Genomic DNA, 18,791 nt, shown 5'->3' with positions numbered 1-18,791 from the left:
CCCGCGCTGGTGCTGGGTCCGGCGGGGTGCAGCCTCACCAGGCCCGCAGCGACGGGAGGCAGCGGCGGCAGGTGGCAACGCAGCAGGAGGAGGTCGGCCACGGACACTCGCAGAACCCTCCGCGGCATAGGTGCACACACATACACATACACACACGACCCACCCCCACACAACGCCACGCCACACGTACGGACACACTCATCCCACACAGATACACAGAGACAGATATACATACACACACACACATATACATCCATCGAACCGTCCTGCGCAGCACCGCGGGCACACGCTCCCCGCACCGGCACAGCCGCGGAAGCACCGCCTCGGCCCGCCCCCGCCCGCCGCCTCCCCCCCCACACGCCGCCAATCCGCCTGCTGCGCACACACACGCACACGCCCGGCCGCAGCATGACTGACTGACGGGCTGACTGATTGACTGGGGCGCCGCCGCTCCGGACGGATTATTCAGCCGGCGCCAGGGGATCGCTGGAGACCCACCGCTCACCCACTCAGCACGCACCCACCCAGCGAGGCAGCGCGGAGGCGGGGCGGTGGCGGTCCCGCAGGGGGTCAGAAGCTTCCCTAGCCCCCGCCGGCGGACAGCCAGCGCTCCGGGAGCTGGAGGAGCCCGGCCAGGTAACATGGTACTGCCAGGCTGAGCTTCGCCGCGGTGGTGTGAGGGGGAGCCGGCCCAGGCCGCGGGGGTACCCCGGGGGAGCCGGTCGCGGGAGAGGGCAGGGGCGCGCGGCGGCGGGGCCGCCTCCTCTCCCCTCCCAGGTGCCGAGGGGATGCGGGCGGGCGTCGCCTAGAGGGCGCGGGCGGCCCCCCCACGCCCGGCCTCGCCTTCCCAGCCGGCGGGGCGGTGGCTCCCGGCTGCCCTGCGCCGACCCGCGGCGCGGCCGCAGCGGCGGCGGCGGAGGAGGAGGATCGGGCTGCCGGTGCCGCAGCTCCGCGCTGATCCCCGGTAGCGGCGGGGATTAGCGAGGGCGGCCAGGGGGCGGGTGGCGGGGCGGACACCGGCACTCGCGCCTTTGTGGCGGGGCGGGCAGAGGGGCTCGACGCCCGCAGGTGTCACTCAGCGGCCGCGGCGTTGGAGGGGGAGGCCCAGGGGCGATGGGGTATCCTCTGGGCCCGGCCTGCAGTGTGCTACGCTGGGGGAAGCCGGTGCCTCGGCGGCTGCACCTCTCAGGGAGTCACCTCCGGCCTCCCTGCTTGCAGGTGAAGGGGAAAAAGATCAGATTCCTTTTTAATCGGTTTTTGGCGTTTTTCCACCGTTGCCCTCCCCTTCCCCCCGCCCCCACTCCCCGGCTTTATTAAATAATCTGCAATTAACCTATGGACATGACAGGGAGAAGTGGTTGCAGAAATGTGAATGGATAGGGCTCGGGCACTGGTGGTCTTATGTGGCCTTTGCTATGGGATTGAGTTTGGAGGTGGGAGCTGGAGGATGCTGCTCGTACTTTCCGAAATCTCATGGCATGCCTAAAAAGTGGTGCTTTTTAGTGATGGTAGTGCTAATATGGAAGAGGTTTGTGAAGATCCCATATTTCCTCTGGATGGTTTTTTGTGTTGCTTCTCCTGGATGAAAGAGGTTATTTGTCACTTCTGGCAAGAAAAAGATTGTTTCTGCAAGTTGTCTTGCAGAGGAACGGGGTAGTTCTGCATTTCCACAAAGATGGGAACCCCCCACAGCTTTGAGTCTTCATTTCACCTTTGAGATTTATGACAGCAAGTGCTTTGGTATAGAGAGAAACTGTAGTACACTTTATTTTCTTATTGCATACCTTTATAGTTGAATGTAACTAAAAGGGAGACTTGGAATCTCCTCTTATCCTTTCTACGCCAGATGTGTTTTTCTATCTAATGTATGTTGCACTTGAAGTGTTAAACTCTCAGGGGGCATGGAGGTGGGGATGTGAGGCAAGGTCTACTAGTTACTTCAAACAATTCTCCTTGCTCATACTTAAGAAGGAGAGAAAGGAACATGTTGTAAAAGCAGCTGAGGAATATATAAAAGTGAAATATTAATGAACTGGAAAAGCTCAGATAGCAAAGACATTGCGCCTAATCATTCAGGAGGATTCTTGTCCTCTTTACAGCTCTTCATTCTATGTGACTCTAGTGCAGATGCTATTGATACAAAGGACAGCAGTATTTGTATTTATCTAGGTAGAAGTAGTAATAATACATACTTCTTTTTTTTATTTGCATTGGTGATCACCTCTGCAGTGACTTGCTTTAGCTGTAACTCCTGAGACAAGGACTTATTGCAGAAACAGAAGAAAAATGTTTCAATAATGTTTTCTTAGAAATAGAAATGGGAAGGGCTGACTCAAAGGAATGACTAGCCTTAGAAAGTCCTCTTACAGACATCATGGTTACTACTTTTTTATAGAGTTATTAATTTCTAGCATCCCAAATAGAGTGTAACATCCCTTAAATAGGCAGCACTGTCTCAGGAGGAGGTAATACATGGCAGTCCAGGATCTGCTGAAAGCATGTTGTATAAATAAGAGATATTTTCTGCAAACTTGAATTTTTTTACCCCATGGAGTCCCGAGTGCAATGGTTCTTGTAGTTTGAAGAATTTCCCTGTTTGGTTTGGAGGGATACTAAGCAGCTTTCTGTTGCTGTTTGGTGAGGGAATTTAGTTTACAGGGAAAGTTGTCTGTCAGTCCTCAGGGTGAAGTCCTGTAGCTTCTGGCTATAGTCTCTGGCAGAACTTTTGGAATAGCTGGTGGACCATGACTTGAGCAAGGCCTGCCTTTGGGAGAGCTTGATCCAGGCCTGAGTAGAGGGATAGACATGGGGAACTGTACCAGAATGAAGATCTGGAATGGTACATAGGGTATGTACCACATCTGACTTACAGGACAGAATGTTTGGTATTGAAGTCTGTTAGTCACAGAAGATACTGAAGAAGCATCTTGTATTCTCTGGTCCAAGCATGTGTGACAGCATGACCTCTTGTGCTGTGTAAACTGCACGTGGTTGAATTTCTTCTTGATTCAAGGCTAATGCCTCACATAAGCCTTTATAGTTACTTAGCTGGATATTTGAACAGTCGAAAACAAATTTACTAGTGTTTTTGCTTGCTAGAGTGCTTCAAAAATTGCAAGAGATGTAGAGATGATGTTCCATCTGGACAAATTCCCACTCCTCCATGAAAGTTCATAGAGGATGCTGTAACTTTGTTGGGTTATCCCTTCTTGGGCATTTGGAAGGTCAGAATTGCATAAGGATATTTTATGCTATTTATGTTCTGAAATGTGAAGATAAAAGTCACCTATAAAAGTATTTTCTCAAAATAAACTTAGTGGTAGATTTCAAAATAGATAAAATCTGCACAGTCTGAGGACATGACATTTTCATAGAGTTTAAGTTCATGGATTGTTTTCACTGTATTTCTGGAGATGTCTTAGTATAAGGAAGCTGTATATTTACCAGGTATTGCAGAGCTTTGAGGCAAGGTATGAAGTGAAAGCTGCATAGTTGTTTTTCTAAGGTTCATTAATACGAGTAAAGCATGAGAGGAAATAGCATTTGTGTGTTAGTGAAAGTATTAATGGGAAAGAAATCTTATAAATACTTGCAGTCAGATTAATAAGCAGTGCATGCTCTATTTTTGGAAAGTACCAGCTTGTTAGGAGGAAGAACTGAATTATATATCCTCTATCTTGCAGGAGTTACTGCTTGTTATGATTCAGTGCCTCAGGCCTTCCCCTTGTGAGTAGTTTTTCTGAAATTGGAGGGGGTTGTCACGGAGAGGGTGGGAAGGAAATGTATACATAAATAATGGCAAATAGGGGCTGGATTTGTTTCATGAGAAATAACTATGCAGCTTGATGAGGTTTTTCTCTCATTATTGTGTTTATTTGGCAATTTTTCTGCAATGATAGTATACTGGGTTGCCTTGATATAGTAAACATGGGTTTTTTTATTAGACTTTAGCTCTTGAATATGCTGGCTGTGTGGGGTGGCATATAAAATACAGAGCTTATAAGCGCTTAAGATGTATAGTGAGATTTGTACCTGTAACATTTCATGTGTATTCCTATGCTTCAGAAAAGGCCTATAACTTTGAGATTATGGAAGATGCAGCTATACATTTTACATGCAATTATATTGAACCTCTGTAGCTGCTCACTAATTAAATGCAGTTACTTACTTACTGCTCTCCCACTTGTTCACACCGTGCTACATGGCAGAGCATGAGAGAAGACTGTCCTATAATTTCTCTATTGTGTGGCAACAAAACGTTAATTTTTCCTATGAAGTCTGCTGCTTTGACTTGAAATGCAATCTGTCCTGTACAGAGTAGTTGTTTATTATAAAATAAAGTGATAGCTTAAGGGAAAAAGAAACCATGGACAAGCAATAAGTAAAAGGAGGAAAGTCCAGGAGGTGGAAAAAGCAAGACATTTAAAAAATGTGCACTGTAGTCTGTCAAATGCATTTTGTAAGTATGCCACCAAAACTTTCTTTTTTTAAAATAAAATACCTCAAATACACTGTTAGGTGTATTATTAGGTCTGAATGATGATGTTTTGTATCTATATGTTCTAAGTTGACTACAGATGGTACTATTTCTTTTGCTCCACTTATTGCTATGAAAGTCCCTGTGAGTATTAAGGTATGAATGTGTAATTATTTTCTTCATAAATGGGAACCTGAAGCAGTGATTGCGTTGAAGTCACACACTCCATTTGTTATAGAGACAAGACAGCTGAGCTAGAGTACATATCCCAAGTCCCACAGTCTTAATGACTTAACTGTTAATATAGTTTTTTTTATACTTTGGCATAGATATGTAAGCTTTCTATATCTCCAGGGACAGGACTTGGGTGTAAAGTTATGGTGCATTTCCCCTATAAACCCTAATTACTAGCAGACATTTTTCAGTCTAGGAAAAAAAGATTTTCCTGGATTTTGTTTTGTTGTTAAGTTTGAGAGAAAGCGGTTCAACACTCCTAGAATGTAATGACACTTTTACATTATTTAAGGAAAGACCACTTAATTTTTTATAATGTTCTAACATATCAGGAATCTGAGATCCATCCCAGTCAGTAATGCTTCTGAGGGTCACAGCTGTCTTCCAGTGAGAAGAACCAGTTGTGACAGACTGGTAGGAAGCTTTAAAAAATATTCTTTGCCTATATGTTTTGGTAGTGCAAATCATTGCTTCTGAAAATACATTTATTGGTTCTGGTGCATTTCAACATCATCTTTCTTCCCTGATTTTGCTTCCTTCACTCTTGTTTTCAGGCCTCTTTCCTGCTCCTGTTTTAATGTACCACCTTGACGTGGTATTTTTAGATATTTTAATGTAAAAAGAGTAGTTATCAAGTGATATACTGATTGTGCATAGTACTGTGAGATTTTAGATTTGAGTGAGAATGTATAAGTATTCAACAGATTTCTCATCTTTATGTTGCTTGTGATGTAGTTTAAACCTTGTCATTAGAACCAGAATCTGTGAAACAATGCATCTGTGCAAATATTACCTTACAATGATGTTAACTTATCATTGTTAGCTATGCTGACATAGCTATGCAGACCCTGAGAAAGATTAAGTCACCTGGTACAGCCAGAACATGTTAGGAGGGATGTGCTGTGCTAAGGTGGCAATGGCAGCTTCTGCCCTCTCTGCCAGTAACCAAATACAGCAGCATTTTATGTTTTGTACTTTGTTCTGTGTACTAGGTACCAGTTCTAAATTCTGCAGTGTCTTCTAACTATATTTAGTACAGTGCCAATTGAGGAGTATGGGAGGGTATAATTCTGAACTACTTATTTATTTAATCTTTTATATTAGGTGTTATTTGTATTCCCTTTTCTACTCTAACTGGTAGGAAGAGAGGAGAAGAGTGAAGTTTTGCTATCAGTTTTCAGGGAAGTTTTGGTTATTTAAGGCAGTGGCAGAACTGCTACTGAATTGAACAGTAGCCTTGGTGACTGTTTTAACAGGTTTTATAACTTCAAAATATACAGGGTCATTTTTTTTAATGAGCTACTGAGCAGGTTGTGGCACAGGTACACTGGAAATAGAAAAACAGTCCTGCAAAAATGAGATTACCTTTCATTTTCTTCATTAAATGTCAGTATACTTTAGTCTGTGCAAGAAAATGAACGTTTATTATTTAAAGTTTCTACATTAACAGCAGAATAGCTTCATCTATATATTGAAAGGATTAAAGTGCTAACAAGCTGATTTTATTTCTAGTATGCAGGAATGTTAGTAAATTGCCTTGGTAAGAATATTCTTCGATGATATATTAATGCTTTTTCTCTTGATATTGCTGGGAAGTGACTGACAGAAAATGGTGACAAGCTTTCTCCATGTTTATTTAACATGATACTGCAAGTTAATGTACATTCTTTCAGATTCACAGACCTCTCAAATACCCTGAGAACAGATCATACCTTCAACTGTAACTGCAAGACATCAGTTGTGCTTAGAATGGCAAAGTAGCTGTAGGTAATAAGTATCAATGTATGTAACTTTTTAAATATTTATTGATACTTGTTGGGACACAGCATCCATAGGAAATGACATTTACAAATTGATTTCACTTAACAGAAATGTTAGTTTCAGTATGCCTGTAGTAGTGCAAAACATTGTGGTGTAATCACTTGTTGCATAGCTACTTAGGTATTTCATAGCTAGCAAACTCTGGGGCATCTGCTGAGCTAGGGAATAAAAAGACACAGAGGAGAGGTGGTGGGGAATGAAAACAGATGAAAAATCATCTGTTACATTCTCTCAGCTCTGTGCCTTTTTTCTACCTCACCACAAAAAGTTTGTTAGAAGAAAATCAGGCATTAGTCACATTAGCCACAAGGTAATCTTTCTCCTCTCCTAAGCCCTCATCTTAACATCCTGATTATGTTTTTGGTGGCTGATTGTCTGTGGTGGACTCTCAGCAAATTTCACACCACTCTTCAGTACTTGCTCTTGGCCCTTAATAAGGGAGTAACATACAATTGTCTGTTAATGATAAATTTCCTTCAAGATTAAGTTTTTAACAGGCAGAAATCAGAACCAGAAGCCACAAGACTGTTTTACACCATTCAATCTGCAGCTCTGCTGGACTTGTGCGTGTTTCTGATATGTAGAAAAGTTAGTTGGAACTTTCATTTAGTGTTTGACATGAGCTAAGAACATGCAAACACCTTATGTGACATAGCTAAAGGCCTAATAACTTGATTATGCATCTGAATCTTCTTTGTCAAGACACATATCATTTACATGCATAATAGTTTCAAATTAAGAACTAATGATTAAGACTAGGGCACTAATAAGACTTATATGACGTTTTTAGCTAACTTGTCCCGTGAGTTGCTTACAGGCCTACATAATATTCCCTAGACACCATAGGGACCCATTTTCTGGAATAAATAGTGCATACTTACACAAACACACCCCCCCACAGTCAAAAGGTAAGCTGTGGTGCTTTCAGTTGAAAGCTATGTTCTGTTCTACATGTGGAATAGCAAATGTTTCAGAAATAAGAGAAAGGATTTTTTTCATTTACTTACTCTAGTACAGTAATATCCAAACATAAGTTCACAGCTGTTAAAGCCTACTTGAGGGGTATGTGTGTGAGAAAATAAGAAACCAAAAAAATACTACTTGTCCTGGTTTTGAGGAGTTTCATGTGTTGTGGGCAAAATGTTTCTGAAAGCTGTAAATTTGCAATACACGTTACTTCTATAGAGCTTTAGTTTAAGAGGACTTTGGAATGATTCTATTAGTTGAAGAGGGTAAGCAATAAGTTACTATTGGAAAAGGGTGAGAGGATTTTAGAGATTTGTCTGTTCTCTCATGCTTTCTTATGAATTTGATGAATATTCTACATTGTAGTTGTTTTATTGTGATTCTATATGCTTTGAAAAAAGTCAAGGGGAAAAAAGTGTGTATAAAGGAAACAATTCTCTATTGGCGTTAATAATTCTTTTTTCCTTATAGTTTACAATTGCCTGGGAGGATGCATGTGACTTCTAAAATGCTGAAGTTGAACACCAGAGTAATTGTAAAACACTTACACAGCACTATATCTTTATGCAGCATTTTCTAAATATAGACTAAGTCCTTGTCATAAAGAGTTTCCTTAGTTAAAGTAAAACAGGACTTGACATGACAGAGAACAGCTTGAGAGATGCATTAGAGCTATTGGTGAGGAACTGAACAACTGTTTCAAGTCAACGATTTGAGGAAGGCTGAAAGGGACAGTGAAGATGGTCTACTCCTCCAGTTTGAAAAAACCAAAACCAACCAACCAAACCAAAAAAAACCAACCACCCGAAAACCAAACAGGAACTTGAACTCCTTTTGTCACCCAGGTTTTTGTTACTGGTTTTCAGAAACCACTATTTCTTTCCGCTTTAAATGGTAAACCCAGTAGCTATATAAAATCTATGGAGATTTTTCTTTTTTAGTAATAAATAATGAAGGAATTAAAAGCTGTTTTCAAATGTAATGCTTGTGAATCTAGATTTCAGCTAATGTTATAGTACTACTTTTTTCAATGGAGCCAAACACACCTATTGCTTGTAGCTCTCCTTTGGCCTTGCATGTCTTAGGCTGAGCAGTGACTGCCCTTGGCTGAGTGAAAGAAGGGTGGAGTAACCAGGGAATGCAATGGCTTTTGAACTACAGTGTCTTTGTTGTCTCTCCCTAGGTATTTTGTTGGTTTTCCTCCATTCTGTCCTGGAGGTTGCAAACAAAGCTGGCAAACCTTTGGTAAATGATGTTACTCAGAGGGTAGAAGAAAATACAATATAATAAAAATAGCTTATCCCGATTTACTGTGGAAATGATGCTTGCTGTCCTGGTGTCTTGTTTGTATATTAATATGCATCATGTATTTTTGAACTTGTTGGTTGTATTCAGCAATATTTGAGAAAAGAGTACATGTCTTAAAACTGAATTAAAGTTTTAGTAAGTTTTCAGAAATCAGAGGACAGAGAGAGGTGCATTCATGTAATTTCTCTGGCTGAGTGAAAGGCTGCCGGGCGAGCTCATTCTGTCATCAGTATCAAGGGGTCAACCTAGGAGAGGAGTCTTGCTTGTATCTTGGCTGCTGGGAGCTTCTTAGACATTAAAATGAACTAACCACAGCATGCAAATCTGTGGGTAACTAAGACATTGTTAGATCTGGCAGTCATAATGATATGTGAGAAAAAACCCTGAGTGGTTTTTTTAAATTGGTTTTGGTTTGGGGTTTGGTTTTTTTTTTTTTTGGAGTGATCATCCACCCTTCCCCTGGGTTGTTTTTATACCAGCTTTTCCAAAAGCATAGAGTGGAGCATACATTCAAGGCATTGGACTGGTGAGTATCGCATGAGAATTGATTTGTTTAAGCCTTGCACGCTCTGTCAGTTTACACCACTTGAAGATTTGGCTTTGTTTTTTATACTTACCTACCTGAAGTCCTCAGGGAAGCACGTTGCAGTTTTGTTAGACTATGCTTTAGAAAGAAAAGGAAAACAGGTATCTTGTTCTTAACTTCGTCTGTTTTCATTCACATCCAGCAAACATATTGGCACAACCAAAGAAGGCCAGAGTGGACTTCTTTTTGTTATGTGTTGTTAGAAAGGGATGGGGAAAGCCCAAACAAAACTTACTGTTGAGAAGGTGCAGATTAATTGGTTTTGCTTTGAACTAATGCGCCTAAGTGCTTGGAAGAACAGAAGGACTGACAGTAGTGTAAGTAACTGAAAGGAAGGTCCCAGTTACGGATACCCAGCTGAAGCTGGGAAACTAGTAAAGTGTACTCTGTTGCCATTCAACATCTCAGTGGTACCTCTGGTTTAAGGACATGTGTTAAAGGTAGAGAAGTAGGAAAGAACTTCAGATAAAGACATCTGTTTTTCTGTGCAATAGGAAAACACTTACCAATTAGTAGCAAATAAAAAATCCAAGTGTTTGTATTCAAATAGTGTGCAATCCTACCAAAGTGTTTTTAAGTGGTTTGTTGCTCTAGTAGAAAATGAGCTTAGAAATAAAGCAAGGGAGTCTTTGTGTCAAAAGAAGGTTAACAGACATATGGTATGTTAAGTTTTGGTACTCTAATCTTTATGCTAAGATTTGAAAGCATATTATGTTTCTGAAGTGTAGCTGATCACAATTTATGGTGGAGAACATACAGAATAAATATTGAAGAGAGTGACTGTGAAAAATAATGACATGGTATGAGTGTTTGGCACAGTAACTACAGCAAAAACCTCCTCATCTGGTTAGTTATTTTGGAAAGCAGTTTGGGCAGGGCACTATAGTGGTTATTCAAGGGCATGTTTCAATATAAAATAAGCTTCGTTTGCTCTGTCAGACAGGTGTGTATTGCCATGTTCCTGTAAAACCATTTACTGAGCTTGTGTACAGGAAATGCACCTGTTTATTAGAATGAACATTTCAGCTGAGATAAACTGGTATGTAGGGTACAACAAAGTGATTCAAGGGTGAAGCATCTTTTTTTTTTTTAACTGGTATTTCTACTTTGGCACTGTGATAGTTTTGCTTTTGTTCATGTTGCGCTTCAGTCTGCTGATAGCAGTTCAGTTGTGCTCTGGTTACTGTATGTGTAGTAGAAAGACCTTTTGTAATTTATCAATTATGAATTATTGTTATTCAGGAAAGTTGTTTCAGGGGCTACTTTATTATCTTCAACACCACAGATCCACAATACTTTAGGGGTTTACCAGAGGGATTTAATGAAGCTATGACAATAGAAACAATTATGGGGGTGTGTGGAAAGATTCCTTGAATACATTATTTTTATTTCCCTGGAGTTAAGCTTCACATATCAAAGGAAATTAACCAGAATGTGCTGCATAGATGTCTTCTGGATTCCCAAGTCAAAAGCTATTATCAACAAAATACGATTATCTTTATTCCCTGTCCTACAATCCTTTCTCGAAATATGTTCCTAGTGAAGTCAATATAACTGAACAAAGTAGTACTCTACATATGTTTCTGGTATAAAGGGAAAGATGCCAGTCACTACTATGTATAGGTGAAATTATTTCAGGAGATATTTTACCATGAGTTTGTTGTTTGGGTGTTTTTTTTAACCTCTGTTAACTAGATTTTTGCCACTAGTTAAACAATGCATTACAAGTGAACAGGTGTTTTTCCTGTAATCAGTGCTAGGTCATAGCCTGTCATGTCATTCTGGAAAGATTTTTATAAAGGGTGCAATGTTTTGTGAGGAATCTAGTTTTCAAAATCATTTGAAGACCCATGGAGACATGTGCTGTGCAAGAATGGAGTGTTTGAATGCCTCAGTCTGTCCATTTAATGCCCTGAGGGTTTTCTCGCTGAGTGGCATTTACTGGAGAGGTCAGATTTGATGGAAACTGAAATAATATCCGGGCTGGAGGTGAAACAGCATATATTTCATATTTGTTTATTTGTCTAGGAGTAGAAACATACAAAGATGAATTTCCATGTAATCCTCAAACTGTTTATTATGTTGTGCTAATCTCTACAGCTACATCTGATTACAAAAGGAAAAAAAGCCACTGGTAGGCTTTAAAAGTTTCTGCCATCTGTCCTGGTACTTACCTTTCATTCACTATAATGCTGTCTTGTGAGCAGCTTGACAGGCTCCCTGTGTATTGCAGTTTTTTATTCTATCTTACCTTCTGTTTCTCTCTCGGTCTCTGTTCAAATGGAGTAGCAAGTGGGTCTTCTGTTTCACTATAACAGATCCTTTCCTTTAGTAGCTCAGCCTAGCACCTTTGGATTTGGGACCTTCTTTTTATACTCTACCTGAAACAACAGCTTGCACAGTGAACTTTTTGCAAGGAGCATCCAGCAAGAGGAAACACGTGCATGCTCATGGGCTGGTTTTAGCCTGCATGCCTTGCTAGTTGACCATGTCTCAAATTTCCTACCATGTAAAGGACCGTCCCTTTTAGCTAGTATTCTAGAGTGTGCTCATACTTTAACTTCATCTGACACTTCACTGTTTTTGTCTGTTGGGGAGATCTTGCTAGATTTGAAAGCACAGGAGGAGGGGGGTGGCATATACTTCTAGGAAGACAATAGCTTTCTGGCAATTCATGACCTCCTTTAAGGTATGTATTAATTAGTGTAGTTGAAAGAAATACGATTACTTGTGATGGCTGCGGAGGAGCAGTCATCTGTCTTTTGAAGTGCTTGAGTAAGGTGCACAGTTCCTAGCAATGTTTTCCATGCTGAAGCACCTCATTGCTCTTAATCACATTTGTCAATGCCCTGAGCATAATAAACAATATGTCATTAAATCTAGTCATGACCTTCATGGGCTTTTGAGAAAATACTATCATTACTGAAAAGCTGGGTTAATCCCTCTCTAAATCCAGAAGTAATTCAAGCTGTTACTGTGGTTTTGGTACTCTTCCCTAGAAAGCACAGATCAGACGAGTGGTGGAGATCAAGAAAATTATCTACAGATACAGATTTTTAAGTAGTCAATGACTAATTAATTTAAATATTTCAAATATTTTAAGTATTTAAAGTATATTTAAAATGCCATTTCAGCAATTCTTGCTTCTTTGGATTTTTCTTTCTGCTTTTTTTGGTTCGTGATAAAGGTTTCAGGTATGCAGTTATTTCCCTCCCTTAGCCTGTATTGACACGAAGTATTAATTCAAGATGTGAAATCTGTGATGTCACTGTTAGGTGTCTATGCCCTGTTGTACCCAAAAAGGTTTTAAGTTTTGTGGTGGAAATACCTTAAAATAAAGTTGTGGCTTTAACAGAGAAATCTAAGAGAGAAGGCTGTACTTAATTTGAATCGTTCACACAAATTGATGGAAGGAATGAGTGCTCTCTGAAAATTTAATTATCAAGTTCTTAAGATTTTTTGGTTTACAGGACTTTTTTCTCCCCAATATATACATTGTCTAGATCAGTTGTGATGTAAAAGATACAGTAAAAAATAATATTGGTATGTTGTTTTTTAAAATGTTAAAAATAGATTATCTGTTTTTATTGATTGTTGTTGGCTGTGTCAAATGAAATCAGGTGTAGCCATTTAAAAAAATATTGTTTTCTAACAAGCTGTTTGTTATGGGTATGTAAACTTGAAGCTTCATGGCAAAGTGTATATTTAAGGTTAAAAATCTGTTTTCAAGGAAATACAGGACAAGTTCATGGAAGTGAAATCTAATGGATGTTACCAAGTATGCAGAAATTCTGACTAGAAAATGGTAAGATGTGGGATGAATATTTTTAGAAGACGGTATCTTATTTTCTTCTTGGACATGAGGTTTTGCCTGTGCCTCAGGTGGGTGCATGAACTGGCTTCATCTCAGAAATGACCACGCCAGATCAAAGTTCTTCATTCACAAAGGTTCCTTAAAATTGTGTACAATCATGGAAATTAAGAACTGAAGGTCTTCACAAGAGCTGGTTATGCCCACAATGTCCAAGATAATACAAGTTGCGTGATCTGACAATCTTACTCTGTGAACTAAGGGAATGCTGCTGATATTTTTCGGCTTTTTTTGAACTTTGATAATCTTCTGTCCCACATGGCCAAATAAGGGAGATCTTGTTTTCTATGTATCAAGTGATGACAACAATTTCTAGACAGCTGAATTAATTTCAGATTCTATAACATGACTTAAGATGAACATTAGATTTCTCTGAACTAATGGTATTTTAGCCTTTCAACTCTATTCATGGTAAGAAAAAATCCACTCTCTGAGGTATTTGTGTTTTAAATCTGATCACTCCTTCTTTCTTACATTTGTGTATGACAATTTGCCCTCTTAATAGATAATGATGTGAAAAGCACTGTGGCCATGACTAGCATCACTTCTTTTAAAAAAATCAGTTCTTAAACTTTTGAGTTCTAGATGAACAAAAAGGTTGTTAGTGCATACTTAATAAGAGGAATTAAATTTGAAAGAGTGGTTTGTGCTGCATAATAAGATGAACTTGCTTGTACAGGGTTAATTTTAATAAGCTAAACGAACCATTGCATGAATAGGAAGCAAGGATTTAGGTCACCCTTAAACTGCATTAGAAAAACAGTGACTTACTGAAGTAGTGAGTAACCAATCTCTGTTTCATGCAAGGGATGAGGCTAAGATATGTCTCTGCACAGGGGAGTACTGAGTAGAAGTAAAGGAGATGTTTTTCCTGATGTATATTTTATTAGTAAAACTGCTTGCTGGAGTAAGTCACTTTAGTGTCATATATTGGAAAATAAGGCAGCTTCTGGAGAGTTTAAAGGAAATGAGGTAAGCTTATGCAAGATTCTATCCCTGAAATCTGAGAATGATAGTTATTCCTGGGATGCACACTCTCACAAGGTAAGTTTTTATTTTGAGACTGTGCTGAATGGATTAAATAAGTGCTTATTTTCAGAGAGTGCAGTTCAGGTATTTAAAATATATTTTTAATATGGAAGCATTTTTCACTGCACATGTGGATTAATCTGTCCATTTTTTTTAGCAGCTTAAAGTAGGAAAATGATCTAGCCTCTTGCATCTTCATGTTCTTGCACATTAGGACAGCCTTAAGAAGGTTGATGGAGAGAGTTTAATTAGTTTAATTGGTTTCCATGGGACTTAAAAAATAAATATCAGTACAGTTCTCATAGAAGACTGCTTTCTGTAATCTTACATATTGAGATAGATTTGACTTAAAGTCTGTTTGAAGGACTTATTTTGATATGGTCTGCGGGATGGGATAACTCAAGATTTTGGGGTAAAAAGAAGGATTCAGGACATGAAAGGTGCTTCTCCCTATCCTTGGTAGGAAGTGTCACCCCCAGGCCACTGCAGAAATGCCACCTATGTTGGATGTCAGACTGAGATGTTCAGTTGATTGGATGTCTCTGATCACTACTTGAGCAGCCATTTTCCATCTCCTCCAGATGTAAGGTCAGATGGAAGTGTCCCATGTGCCCAGTATGGCCTGCAGGCTGTCCGCTGGATGGTTCACATGGCTAGACAGTGTTCATAGCTCGCATGGTAGACGTCTCCTGATAGTTTTCTAAAAGCTTGCAATTCTTTCATGTAAGAGTATGCTTAAAGTCTTGTTTCCTTGGAAATACTGAATGAAAAAGATCAGGAATTTTGCTAACTGAGAAATTGAATAATTATCGATTTTGTTAACCAGAAATGTATGCTTCTTCCTCTCTACCTCCCAGCTATGACTTCAGCTGCTTTCCTTATTATCTGTTGGCCTTTTGCCTTTTACATCTGTGGATGTGTGCAGTTACAGTCACTTCCTATCCTACATTATCAGTCTGCCAGGAGGAGCCCTCAGAGACCATGGCTTAACTCTGTTTAGGCTTTGCTGTACAAGCCTGTTGTTAGACAAAGCTTCACATTGAATTTACATTTTCATTACAAAAATGTGCATCTAATTGGTTCTTTCAGCTAACTGAAATGAAAGATGGGTGGCATCTGTTTAATAAAGTCCATCATCATCTGGAGATTAAAGTGGGAAATATTTATACTTTCATGTATCTTAGTATATTGGCTCAGTATTTCTGTAGGGGTTCAATGCTGACCTGGACTTTTATAAGACATTTCATGCAGTCAGTGTCATAGAATCATAGAATAGTAGGGATTGGAAAGGACTTTTAGAGAACATTTAATCCAACCCCCCTGCTAAAGCAGGTCCATGTAGATCAGGTCACAGAGGAACGCGTCCAGGCAGGTTTTGAAAACCTTCAGAGAAGTAGACTCCACACCCTCCCTGGGCAGCCTGTGTCAGTGCTCTGTGTCTTTAAACTGTTATGAACACATTCTCATATTGACATCTTCTTGGACTCCAGTGGATATATAAAAACCTTACTCGTAATTTTGAACCCACAGAAAGTGAAAATGATCTTTAGTAGTCTTTTGTCTGAGCTGTCCAGTACAAAGACCCTGATTGAAACAGGTTTCTCTCATTTATTTCCACCATGATTCTCTTTATTTTTAGGACTTCAGTGTATGATATTTATTTGTTTATTTATTTATTTATTTGAAATAATGCTCCTCCAAAGGAATGCTCCTCTTTATGCCAAGAGTTTTTTTTTCAAAGACATTGACATTTCAAGAGGAAAATAAGTGGAAGAAGATTGGAATTGAGTCGTACCGTATGTTGTCTGCAGCTGGATTGTTCAGAAGACTGCTGTGGTAGCATTTCATAGCATGAAGTGTATGGAAGGCATATGGCATGTTTCTTGGCTGACTATGAACTTCAGACTTTCTTGTGTATAGTACAGGAATAATATTTTTTTTATGTAAGTTTTATATGTGTGTACATATATATGTATGTGTACATATATATGTATATATATGTGAGAGAGTTGGTTTTATGCTGCAATATCATAATGTCATGAGATATAATTAGGCAAACTGTAATTAAACTACTACTCAGTTATACAGTTTAGGATGATACATTATTTCCTTTTGGATTGAGGCCATTTCTTTCATGTGGGTTCCATGTCTATGATTTCTTGCTCTTCAAAGTATAATTAAAGACTCAGCAGACATACACAGCTAATTTTATAGTGGGAAGTTCAGTATTTTAATGACTTTGAGGTGTAAAGCCACCCAGCCCCTTTATTTCTTGAAAGTGTTACTTAATACTCCATACTAATGAAATATGTCAAAAATGAAATCACAAAATACAGCATCTGTCACAAAGCTGAACCTCAGATGTCTAGACTATTACAAGTAAAGGATGTGTTCAAAGACTGTCCTTTGTGCATCAACTAAAGCTACTACTAAAGCCATGTCACAGTAACAGCCTATAGTAGGGGCAGTAGTTGCTGACTGTTAAGCGTTTTGGTGACTGAAGGATTTCGATGGGAGTGCCCTGTTCTAAGAACTGTCCTTGTTTCTGTCTAGTTGGCTGTGATGGACAAATTTCTGGACTGGTTTCATAGAATCATAGAATGGCTCATCTAATTTCAACTTCAGCTCATCTAGTTTCAACTGATGCCATGGACAGGGACACCTTGCACTGGACCATGTTGCTCAAAGCCCCATCCAACCTAGCCTTGGATGCTTCCAGGGATGGGACTTCCACAACTCTGGGCAACCTGTTCCAGTGTTTCACCACTGCCACAGGGAGGAACTTCTTGCTTACATATAATCTAAATCTACTCTCTTTCAGTTCAAAGCCTTTTCCTGTCACTGCATGCCCTTGTAAAAAGTCTCTTTCCAGCTTTCTTCTAGGACCCTTAAGTTACTGGAAGGCTTCTAGAAGGTCTCCCTGGAGACTGAACAACCCCAAATCTCTCAGCCTATTTTCACAGGAGAGGTGCACCAGCCTTCTGATTGTGGCCCTCCTCTGGACTCCAGCTGTTTCATGTTGTTCTTATGTTGGGGGCCCCCAAGCTGTGTGCAGCACTTCAGGTGGGATCTCACCGGAGTGGTGAAGAGAGGGAGAATCACCTCCCTTGACTTGGCCATGATTCTTTTGATGCATCCCAGGACATGATTTGCATCAACTGCTTCAATACTATGCTCTGGTTTTGATTACTGTAAAAGATAGGAGTCCTCAGGTGATGCTTGCATCAGAAATGGAAACGTTGTCATGGGAAAATTTGGATGATGATAGATATAGGGAAAGAGACAGCAACAGCAGTGTGGGCCTTTGAGGAGGGAATGGAGAAATCTGCTGTCAAGGAAAGTGTGATATTTTATGTGTACCTATGCAGGTTGTGTACCAGGAGCTTGGCAGTGTTAGAAGGCTGACAATAGAACTGCTGACCTTGAGTGATGTTCCTTTTGCCATATGACAGCTAGACAGCTGTAGCTCCTCGCAATGAATCTGTTCAGATGCAGACCAGGAGAGGCTTTCAGCTGGACAGTCTGACAGTGAATGTTGCTTTGCTTCTCTGTTTATTTTCTTTTTCTTTCAATTTTCAGAAATTCTGAACACTTATACTGTGTTTGTGGATATATGCTGTGTAAAACGTACTTATTTACAGGAACTTCCATCCTTTTGCATACTTGATTGTTGAGATTGCAAATAAAGATGTTTACTACTGCCTGGTGAAAATTGTGTCATCCATTTGACTAAATCTTGTTTTTGTCAAGAGATTTTTGCAGTAGTCATGGTCTTTAAAATTGGTTTAAATTTGTTTGATTTTTTTTTAAATGAATTTTGTCCTGTGAACTATGATATAAGTAAGGTGGATTAAAACTTAAATATCTGTTCCACTATAAGAATATATGATGCTTTATTAAAACTAATAACATATGTATTTCAACTGCTTTAAACCCCTTTCTATCTCCTTACCATAGCAGTAACATTTAATGCTTACACAGTGCTTGACCTTTCCAAAAGCACTTTATAAATATTACTTAATTGTTTTCTGAGGTTAAAATAGCTGCACAGTGCAGAATGTGGGCAGGAGCAGTGGGAACAGCCAGGCAGGGAGAGCAGAGTGGGTCTTGCTGCACCTCATTATTTCCTGTTGTAAAGCCTATTGTCAGAGGTGCCAGCTGCCTTTCATCTTCCTTCTCTCTTATAGCTCTTATCTTGAGGAGTCCACCCTTCGTATTTCTTAAGGAATGTCTCCTTTGACAATACACCATGAAGTTTTGGCTCCTGTATAGTTTCACGCCCACTGAGGCTTTCACTGGAAGACAGCCAATATAGCTATATTCTCTTAGCATGCCTCAAAGTAGGGATGATTAGCGTTTGTGTGGTACCTTCCAAACAATGATCTCACAATCTAATGAAGCTGGGATTTCCCCATTTTTCAGATACATAAAAGATCATACAGAGAATACAGAATTGAAAGTAGCATATGGGGCTCCTGGCAAATAGCTTTTCCTTAAAT

General features: G+C 39.9%; 1 protein-coding gene across 2 annotated transcripts in view; it reads left to right on the top strand.

Moving 5' to 3' along the window:
* Window positions 1–411: 411 nt before the first annotated feature.
* CCSER1 (coiled-coil serine rich protein 1) overlaps window positions 412–18,791 on the top strand; it is a 690,264-nt gene continuing 671,884 nt past the window's right edge. For both annotated transcript variants that reach the window (XM_061993283.1, XM_061993284.1), the window contains exon 1: window positions 412–636. The gene's annotated coding sequence lies outside the window, so the exon portion shown is untranslated. The remainder of the gene's footprint in view (window positions 637–18,791) is intronic.

This window comes from Colius striatus, chromosome 3 (assembly GCF_028858725.1).
Source record: "Colius striatus isolate bColStr4 chromosome 3, bColStr4.1.hap1, whole genome shotgun sequence".
NCBI lineage: Eukaryota > Metazoa > Chordata > Aves > Coliiformes > Coliidae > Colius > Colius striatus.
Note: the sequence above shows the minus strand (reverse complement) of the source record. Positions and strands in the feature narration are given on the sequence as shown.